Here is a 10096-nt window from a genome sequence, read left to right as displayed (position 1 = left end):
AAGCCGATCAATCGGGGTTCACATTACTTCGTCACCTCAGGAACTCAGGAGCTCTCCTAGGATACGATTTTACTACATTTTTAACGATTTAACTGGATTTTCATGACTACCACGTTTCTTGTGTAAATGCTCCTACGAACGATAAATGAATTCGTTCGTATCCAGTTTGATAAATGAGGCCCTCTGAGAGGACAGGCACAAGAACGCTAGTTAAGGAAACTGAAGACGTGTTCAGATGAAAACTGTGAAGTAGTGCTTTTGACATGGGAAGACAAAAACACGACGCCGCTCAAGTAGTTAAAGTTAAAGGGAATACGGTTGCTAGGCAACCGAGAAACATGGACGCTGTGCATAGCTAGCTGGTGATCATGACTAGCTAATCCTTTTATTTGGGATGGCTGCTGGATCAATGTGGAATATTATATGGATAGCAATGTCATAAATGTTATCTCCCTTCATCTTGATAGCAAAGAGTATTGTGGACATCCCATTAACAGGTAACGAGACAAAAATTTGCTAACAAGCACATAGTCCATATGAACAATCTAGTACTAGTAACAGTGACTAGTACCAGTGGAAACATGTCAAAAAATATTCCATTGAAATTTTCATCAGATGTCTTGCTTAATTATGAAAAATTATGCAGATGTCTTCTGACTACAACAAACTTCTACGGGTTTCCGCCATATTGAGAAATGTCAATGCTATATCGTGAATCTGAGCTATCGGAAAAATAATTCGACCACCAAAGAAATTTGTCCTTGTGAGGTACTCTCAATGGCCAGAATCATGAAAACACTGTTGCTACACAATGGGGCAACACCTAAAGACACTTTGCTGTTGACTCTAAATGAGGATAATGATTTAGCTAGCTATCACCAAGCCAATAAGTATGGTATACGGTCAATGTAAAGGCACAGTGACTGTGAAAATGAGACAAAACTATCCGGAATATCAACATTTTCCTCAGATGTGTTGGTAAATCGCATCTAAAAAAGAATTTTGTAAGTAAAATTGGACTGTAATGATGCGTAGCATCGACCACTAATCTTCAGATTGTGATCCCTCAACATTACAGGCACCACAAGAGTTAAAAATGTTTGGGTGGTAGGCTATTTTTTTCTTCTTCCATAAACATGGTGATCACATGACCTGATACGAATTTACCGTTAGAACAAAGTGATTCGTCCCTGTGCATGTGCTGTGTTTTGTTTTTGTGTGCGCTACAGGTGTACGCTCATTAGACATTATTTCACCATCCAACTCTTGTCCAAAAAGCTTGCATGCATCAGTGTGTGTGACCTGTAGGCACAGAACGGGTGACACTGAGGGACGGGCTGGAGACCCTTTCAACGTTATCAGCACAACCCAGGCTCTAGTGCTGTAAGGTATGCATCCACACACACAGACAAACAAACACACAAACACACACATGTTTGCCTTACTATCCTACTGAGGACTTTCCACTGACATAAATATTGAGGACTTTCTGTTGACATAATTCTATACAGCTAATTAATGCTACGCTATGTCTAAATCTAACCTGAACCTTAACCTCAGTGACCAAAAGGAACTTTATTTAAAAAAAAAATATAAGCTGCAGTGTTTTGTAAGAAAGAAACAATCAAACAAAAAAGGGCAGTTTTTCTAATGGGGACCAGCCAAATGTCCCTTTCAGATAACTATACTTCTGCATTTGGCCCCCACCAAGATATAAAAACATGGCCACACACACACGCACGCACACACGCACGCACACACACACACACTTTGAGCGGCCTGACGCTCATGTGACTGGGCGTGCGTGAGGAAGGAGGGATGAAAGGGGGGAGGGAAGGAACGGTATCCAGGGCGATGGATGATAAGATATTCGCTCCCCCGCGGTTCCTGCACGGGTTCGGAGGAGGCGGGAACGTAGTGCGGTGCTACTATGGTAACGGCAGCGCGAGACATTGCGCTATAATTGGTGCGAGGCAGCGTAGCGGCACTTCCAGGTGCGTGTGTCAGCACGATGTTACCCCCTCCTGCTGAGAGAGGCAGAAAAAAAACCCAGACCTTGGGCCTGCTCTTTCCTTCCTTGTTTCTTTTTTTTTCCCCTCTGCGGCTTGTTTTCACTTAGGAAATGTTTTAATGGGTCTCTGATGATTATAAAATTGTTTTGTAAAGAAAATATTCAAGAGATCAAACGTGTGTGTGTGTGTGTGTGTGTGTGTGTCAGAAAGTGGGGACTCAAGTGACTTTCTGGCACACACAGACCTGAAATGTTATTTCTACAGATCATTTTGAATCATTAGAGACCCATTTAAAAACAAAAACACACAACAACAACAAGGAGGACGACCTAAGCCGTGTTCAGAATTAGCGTCCTTCTAAAAGTGCTGATGACCCCCAAGGCCTGAAATCACACACATCACGTGCAGCACCTTTGTAACTCAATCTGTCTGAGCGTACACGCTGAGGCATGAGTGAACACACTGAGTGAGAGATTTCTCCCTCCTTTCTCCTCTTCCAGAGATCTAGAGATTGCTGCTGGTCTCTCTCTCTCTCTCTCTCTCTCTCTCTCTTTCTCTGTCTTCTCTCTCTTCTCTCTCTCTCTCTAGGCTATGTCTGGGTTTAATTGCGTGTGGTGGCGGGAGGCAGCAGCAGGACAGGCTCAGGTCTCTCTCTGCAAGGAAGCCATTTAATTCAGCTTCCCTTGTGCACCACACACACACACACACACACACACAATGTTTGTCTTACTATACTTGTGAGGAACTTCCAGTGGCATCATTATTAATACAACTATAATTAATGCTATGTCTAAGACCTACATCTAAATCCAACTCTAATCTTAACCTCAGGAACCAAAAGGAAACATTTTAGGTTCTAAAATAAAAGCTGCAGCTCCAGCTAAATGTCCCCACAAGGTCAAACCTGTCAGATATTCCTCACCACCTTCATTCCTCTCACAAACACACACACACCAAACCCATGTCCTTTACGTTACTTGGCAGACGCCCTCATCCAGAGCGACTTACATTTATCTCATTCATACATCTGAGTAGTTGAGAGTTAAGGGCCTTGCTCAAGGGCCCAACAATGGCACCTTCGTAGTGCTGGGGTTTGAACTCACGACCTTCTAAGCAATAGACCAACACCTTAACCACTGCCCTCATGTCCTAATATCTAATGAAGCATCTGTCGAAGTCCTACCACCACACTGTTACCACTAACGGATACAGATCTGGTCAAACGCACACCCTTGGACACACTTGGGCATGGCTAGGTTTTTAGGTAGGGTGGTAGAGACTGCACACACTCACACAGTTTCATAATGTGCATCAAGCATTCAATATATATATAAAAACAAGTTATATCAGTGATATATTAATAATATTAAAGCAAACGACGTAAAAAAAAAATGCAACACAAGCAGAAATGAATCGATTGCAAAAGGGCTAGTCTGAGTCTTTTCATAACATAGCATGACAATAATTAGACACTATTTACAATTATTTAACACAATCTCCACTCCAAAATCTCCCATAGCTGTACCAGAGCCGCCATTTTATTATCCCCCTAATAAAAATTCAACTTCTTTATCATTCTCTACCGAATGAAAAAAGTGATGCAAAGTTACAGCATGATACATTTATGCATTATTATTTTCATTTTGTTTCTACAATAATTTATTACACGCAATGGCTACACAGCCAAAGAGCTTCCAAACCTGACTACCGGACCCGACCGAACACGTACACCGTAAAAGATGTTACTAATTGCTGTACGTTAGAGAAGGATAGACGATGAGGAGAGTACAGAGGTAGAGTATGAAGAAAAGGAACAACACAAGTAATATCTTGCCTCAAATGATGTCTCAAATGAAAGTCAGACTAGACAAGTTGAGCCACATGATTGAGCTGTGTGTTCTGTGTGTGAGAGATGTATTTATTGATAGATACTTCAAATCACTTCTGTAAGTCGCTCTGGATAAGGCTGTCTGCCAAATGCCAGAATTTGTAATTGTGAATGTGAGGTGGGCGTGAACGTTTAGCTGGAGAGAAAAATCACGTGTAGAAAAAGATCTTCGGAAAAACAGAAAAATGAATGATAAAATGTTAGTCTTATTCATTCATTCATTCATTCATTTCAGTGAAAGTGTGGTGCACATTTTGTTCCTTCTTACATTTTATTTACTAAATCTGTAAATAAACGATCTGTTGTGTACGATAAGTGCACATGGTATTTTGATGTAAATATTTCACTTTGGACAGAGTGCTCGTCGATTTGGATGCAGCCTTTCATTTGCTCATAATTATGCAAAGATTTGCTAAAGGTGTGTGTACGTTTTAGACACTCTTCCCTAAAATGTGTGAGAAGAAAATTGAGTAATTTGCAGGTTAACCAAAATTTCATCACAAAGATCAGAGACATACGGTATCTTTATTAGCGATGTGTCATTCATGAACTGTTTGATCATTTTGAGCAAATCATTAACATGACTCGGGAACTTGGGAGTTGTCTCAGAGAGCGATTCGTTATTTTTGAACGCGCATGTGCTGCAACATTCCCATAGGTTCTGTACAGGAAACAGAAATGATTAGTTCACGTCTCGAATCTTCGGGTTCGAGTCGTCCGTTCTTCCGGTGACCGCCGCATAGGCAGTGCACCATGCAGTACCGGAAACAGAAATGATTAGTTCACATCTCGAGTCTTTGGGTTCGAATCGTTGGTTCATCACGTCACAGTCTCACTGGATTCAGCCTATGGGGCGGTCACAGGATGAACGAATGATTCGAACCTGAAGACTCGAGAGGTGAACTACTCATTTCTGTTTCTGGGGAACAGATGAATCGAAAGAATGACTCAGATTGGAAGGTGAGGTGAACTAACAAACTGCATAGCCTGAAGACCCAGCTAAGCAATTAATGAATCATTTCTGTTTCTCATAAATCAGCCTTGGCTGCATTGGCCTATAATTTAATTTTTATTCCAGATGTGATCAACGTTTGCATAAGCATTAGATGTGTTGGGGAATTTAACGTGTAACATTTTAATTATATTCTGCTGAAATGACTTGAAAAAAGATTCGTTCATTTTGCTGAACATGATTCAAAGATCCGAGTCAGTAAAACGATCCGAACTTCTCGTCACTAATCTTTACAAGCATATATCTATCTTAATTTGTTTCCCAATTTTAGCCAGATTTATAAGAAATGTAATCTGGTAAAATTGTTTATTAAAGAAAAAAAAAACCATATAATCATTTATATGGTGTAGTTTTTGGAAGGACTCTTCAGTGTCATTGCTTGGTAACAGTCAGTAAACTTCAACCTTTAAAAACAACATAAACTAATAAACAGTTATAAAGTACAGTACTGTGCAAAAGTTTTAGGCACCCTATTTTTTTTTTTTTTTTTTTACAGTACAAGCTTTGTTATATATTTTTTTATTTTATGACTTCTACATTAGGGGCGCACAGTGGTTTAGTGGCGAGCATGTTCGCCTCACGCCGCCAGGGTCGGGGTTCGATTCCTGCGGCTCTGTGTGTGTGGAGTTTGCATGTTCTCCCCGTGGGGGGGTTTCCTCTGGGTACTCTGGTTTCCTCCCCCAGTCCAAAGACATGCATGGTAGGCTGATTGGCATGTCTAAAGTGTCCGTAGTGTATGAATGGGTGTGTGAATGTGTATGTGATTGTGCCCTCTGATGGATTGGCATCCCGTCCAGGGTGTACCCCGCCTTGTGCCCGGTGCTCCCTGGGATAGGCTCCAGGTTCCTCGTGACCCTGAAAAGGAGTAAGCGGTTGAAGATGGATGGATGACTTCTATATTATCGAGTTTGTACAAAAAACATTTTAGAATGCAAACATTAGTGGAAAATGTTTGTATGTCAGTAAAGAAAGCAGCATATTACGTAAGAGACACTTTTCAGAGAAAAAAACCCACAATGAAGTTTGCTGGATTTCGCTGCAAAAATACGAAGCGAGTGCGACAGTCTCCAGAAGAACCGTGTCTGGTTCTGTAAGACGCTCAATAAAACTCACAACTCATTTCCTTATAAACCTACACACATTGTACTCGAGACTACTATTTTAATTAATTAATTTTTTTGTCACGCCAAATATTGACTTTGCTTCATTTACCACTGTTTACTGCTCTTTATAGTATTTTTTTTTAAAACGTAGGAACATTTAATTTCATTATTTTGAAGGCATCTTTGCTCTACAGCATGCTCTTTGCATGTGCCTAAAACTTTTGCACAGTACTGTACATCTTGTTCGTTTAAAAATATGTCAAAATGTGTTATTTTTTGGCAAACTGCTATGGTATAAGGGGCATAAAACACTTCAGGAAGTGCTGATAATGGAATGAATCAACGGATCACACCACCCTGTCGTTGATGACTTTCACAAGACACGTCCTGCCTGTTTCCTTACATAAATGAATAGAATGCAAAGAATATAAATAAATAAATATAAGAACAACATGCTCGTGCAGTTTGACAGCACTGTGACAGCTGTATTGTCAATAGATCTGCGCAGTGTGCAACGACATGGCTTGCTGTAGAAGTTCGTATGATATGTGTGTGTGGGGGGGGGATTTTGCTCTAAATAATTCATTTTGAGGAGTGTATGTACGTTTGTTTGTGTGTGTGTGTGTGTGTGTGTGTGTGTGTTGGGGGAGTGTATAGGTATTGCAATCTATTTCACTTTAGGATTTACAGAATGCCTGTACATTTCTGAGAAATGTGTTGGGACATTTGATAGCAGACACTTCTGATTTCCTGAAATGTGTGCAAGGAAGTGAGGAACTGTAACATCGATAGGATGTAATCCTACACTGTACGTATCGGAGGTTAGTGAGGTTTGCTGGGTTGCTGAGGGGCAGTCAGGAGCACTCGGCACCCTTCTGAGGGCTGGGGGAGGGGTGGCCGTGTGTGTGTGTGTGTGTGTGTACGGTTTTTGCCACGCTGCTCGAGTCACCAGCAGAGCCTATTAAATCCGGCGGCCTTCTCCAACAAAGACTGACTGCCAATTACAGAAGCCTTTCCACCATCTCTCTCTCCAGCTCACTCCCTCCTTCTCTCGCTCACTCTCTCTCTTTTTATCGTTCTTCTCTCGAGCACTCTTCTCACCTTCATTTGGCAGATGACGAGGAATTTCTTTTCTAACATCAACTAAACCATCAAAGCGTTGAATATCTACTTATTATTATTGACAAAACTTGATTTAAGTGAGTGACGCATTACTGAGCTCATCAGTAGCCTCAAAACAAAACACGTCACATGGTTCAGAGACAAAACTCACAACTGGTCTACCTCGACGCTACTCATTTGGGGTTGATATAGACGAGGCTAGTTCCTTTAAGGTTTTAAAGGTTTTACGCAAGTGAACCATGTCAAACAGAAGGTCAACTCCAAGCAGGGATGCATGCATGTCAAAGACACGTTACAATTTAGAGTAATGGAGAATACATTTGTAGACAAACCAAATATGTAATCGAAATGCTTTCGTGTTGTTGTCCTTTCAAACATCATTAAACGCTTTGTGTTTTGACCATTGTTGAGTCACGTAATGAATACTGTTGAAAACGTAATTACTACTCATTACTGTCTGGAAAAAGTCATCACGCTACTCATTTGAAGTTACTCTTTAAAACCTGTACAAATTAGCGATGAGAATTCTCATCTGTTCAGCGAGTCAGGCCACTTGACTCAACGCACCAATCAGAGTCGAGTCCCAAATTGTCATTTTGTTCTAAACTGGACAAAGACAAAAATATTTTGGCCAGTGATAAGAGGTTTAAGTAATAAACGATGACGAAGAACACGCAACTCACGTGGCTTAGTGCTGCTTTTAAACTGAAACATGGCGGACGCACATGGACAGACAAAGAAACGAAAGTAAAATCAAACATCACCCTGATTCTGACCAGGATAAAGCGCTTACACAAGATGAATGAATTCACACTCAAGACACAGCTCAGATGTTTCCACTGAATCATTTTGATCCAATTACACTACAGGAGTAACAACATTGCCCACAGATGCAAAAAAAAAAAAAAAAAAAGGCTCACATATGTGAGTCAACTCTTAACATTCACCTATAAGACACATCAGTAGTAGAAATCTGTACCTGGTGATTCCATGATATTTAAAATACATCAGAAATGTATTCTTTGCTTTAATGTGTAGATCTCACACTCGAATGATCTGTTTCTACGAGTCATTAATTATAGGATACGAAAAATGTACATTTTAGTTTCACAGCATTCACTCAGCCCTGTTTCCTGTCCACAATCACCCCTAGGAAAATGTGGAATATTCCACAAGTCAGCAGGAAGTTGCGTCATCTGAATTTCCTGAGGATTGTGGTAAGAAGAAAAGTAAGTTCTTTTTTCCTATCGTTTATTCTCAATGATACTGTGATATCGGCCGATTAAGTCACTTTGAAAGTTGTAAGTACCTGTAAGTACGTAATAAGTCAATTATAATATCTTTAATGTTGTTATGCCATTAACATGGATGCAAGCTAACCCCATTTTGTGTAGTTGTTATTTCCAAGGTAAAAAACTCTGTTATTGATACAACAGCAAAATTGTGAGCAAAGAAGTGTGCGATATAGCGCTGCCTCGTATGAAAAATGTTGATTTTTGTAAAAAGATTTACAAGGGTTAAATGGTACCACAATCATAGAATCATCTATATAACAACTAATGCTTTATTACAGAGGAAAAAAGCACGTGTGGGGAAAAAAGAAGTCATTCTTTAGACTTAGAAACTTTAGCCACTAGTTTCATCCTAGCATCCTGCCTGATTACGTTTCAATATTTGACAGCATCTGAAAATTTGAATAATGTTGATATATTTTATTAAATTCGACAAATTGTGTAAAATGTTAAGAATGAATATTATGTAGACAAAAATCTACATAATGTATTTTCAGTGCAGTGCCCTGATATGGCCTGGTGTCCCATTGAGGGTGAATTCCTGCCTCATGTCCAGCGCTCCAGAGTCACCATGACCCTGACCAGGATAAAGCAGTTTCTAAAGATGAATGAATGAATATGCATGCAACTTAAAAGCACTACAGTAATGCAAATAAGAAAAGTGTCATTAAGTCAGTTAATATAATTCAATTACGGAAATATACAATATATTGTTTATTGGTTAGTGTTTTTTTTTTTTTCTTTCAACATTGTAAAACTACCTCAAGCTAAATTAAATTAAAACAAAATTAAAACTAGTTGCATTATAATTTATTAAGCGATTCCATTAAGTTACGTTGTGGTGCTAAACACCCAACAACAGCTGCTCGGCTAGAAATACTCCCAAGTGGTAAAAACTTATCAAAAGCAGTACCTTAATGAACAGCAGCTTACAAAAGCTTAATCGACTCACCAGGAAGGAAATGGAAATCTTGACAGACTCATTTCTATCCACGACTGTTGGTTCTGGATCTCTAGCGGTGGATGCTAGCTAGCAGGAAAAAAAAACAACCCTGCTATGATATTGTTAAGGCTCTTTAAATAGTAATACTGGGTTAACATTTGTGGTAAAGACACAAGACAGAACATTTGTCAGTTAATGATTTAGTGCAGACCACAGTGTGGTTTCTGAAGGAAGACTAACATTAGCACTAGCTACCGTGCACTAGACTGCTAGCATTACCTTTATCATCTCATGTCCTCCTTACAATCACCCCCCCCCCCTTATTTTCTTTTCATACATTTTATTCATAGTATTTTGTAGTTTATATTGATAGATTTTGTATTATGTATCAATTTACTGATGTATTGTTTTGCCCAGCTAAGAGCGTAGCCCATGGCTGTACATCCATTTGGCACAGAAACAAAGGAAGGATGCGGTGAATCACTTAACACCCTGGGGCTCTCTCTCTCTCTTTCTTTCTCTCTCACTCCTTTATATAACTCTATATAGTGATCAGAATTTATATGATGATCTATATGATATTCAGCCGGCTGTGTTGAAGCCCAGACAAAGCGAGCAACACTACCGCATAGTGATGAGATGGTGGACACACAACCTGGAGCTGTGTGTGGATGTGCAGGAAGGTTGTGAGGGTACTGGGGATTTCACAAAAGAAGAGAAACCA

General features: G+C 39.9%; 1 long non-coding RNA gene across 1 annotated transcript; it reads left to right on the top strand.

The window, feature by feature from the left end:
* Window positions 1-248: 248 nt before the first annotated feature.
* On the top strand, window positions 249-9226 carry LOC128617972 (uncharacterized). Its single transcript, XR_008387647.1, has 4 exons — window positions 249-497; window positions 1230-1388; window positions 8291-8366; window positions 8927-9226. It is a non-coding gene; the product is annotated as an uncharacterized LOC128617972 (long non-coding RNA).
* The last annotated feature ends 870 nt before the right edge of the window (window positions 9227-10096 follow it).

This window comes from Ictalurus furcatus, chromosome 14 (assembly GCF_023375685.1).
Source record: "Ictalurus furcatus strain D&B chromosome 14, Billie_1.0, whole genome shotgun sequence".
In the NCBI taxonomy this organism is placed as follows: domain Eukaryota; kingdom Metazoa; phylum Chordata; class Actinopteri; order Siluriformes; family Ictaluridae; genus Ictalurus; species Ictalurus furcatus.
The sequence above is the reverse complement of the archived record's forward strand: the minus strand, read 5'-3'. Positions and strand labels throughout refer to the sequence as shown.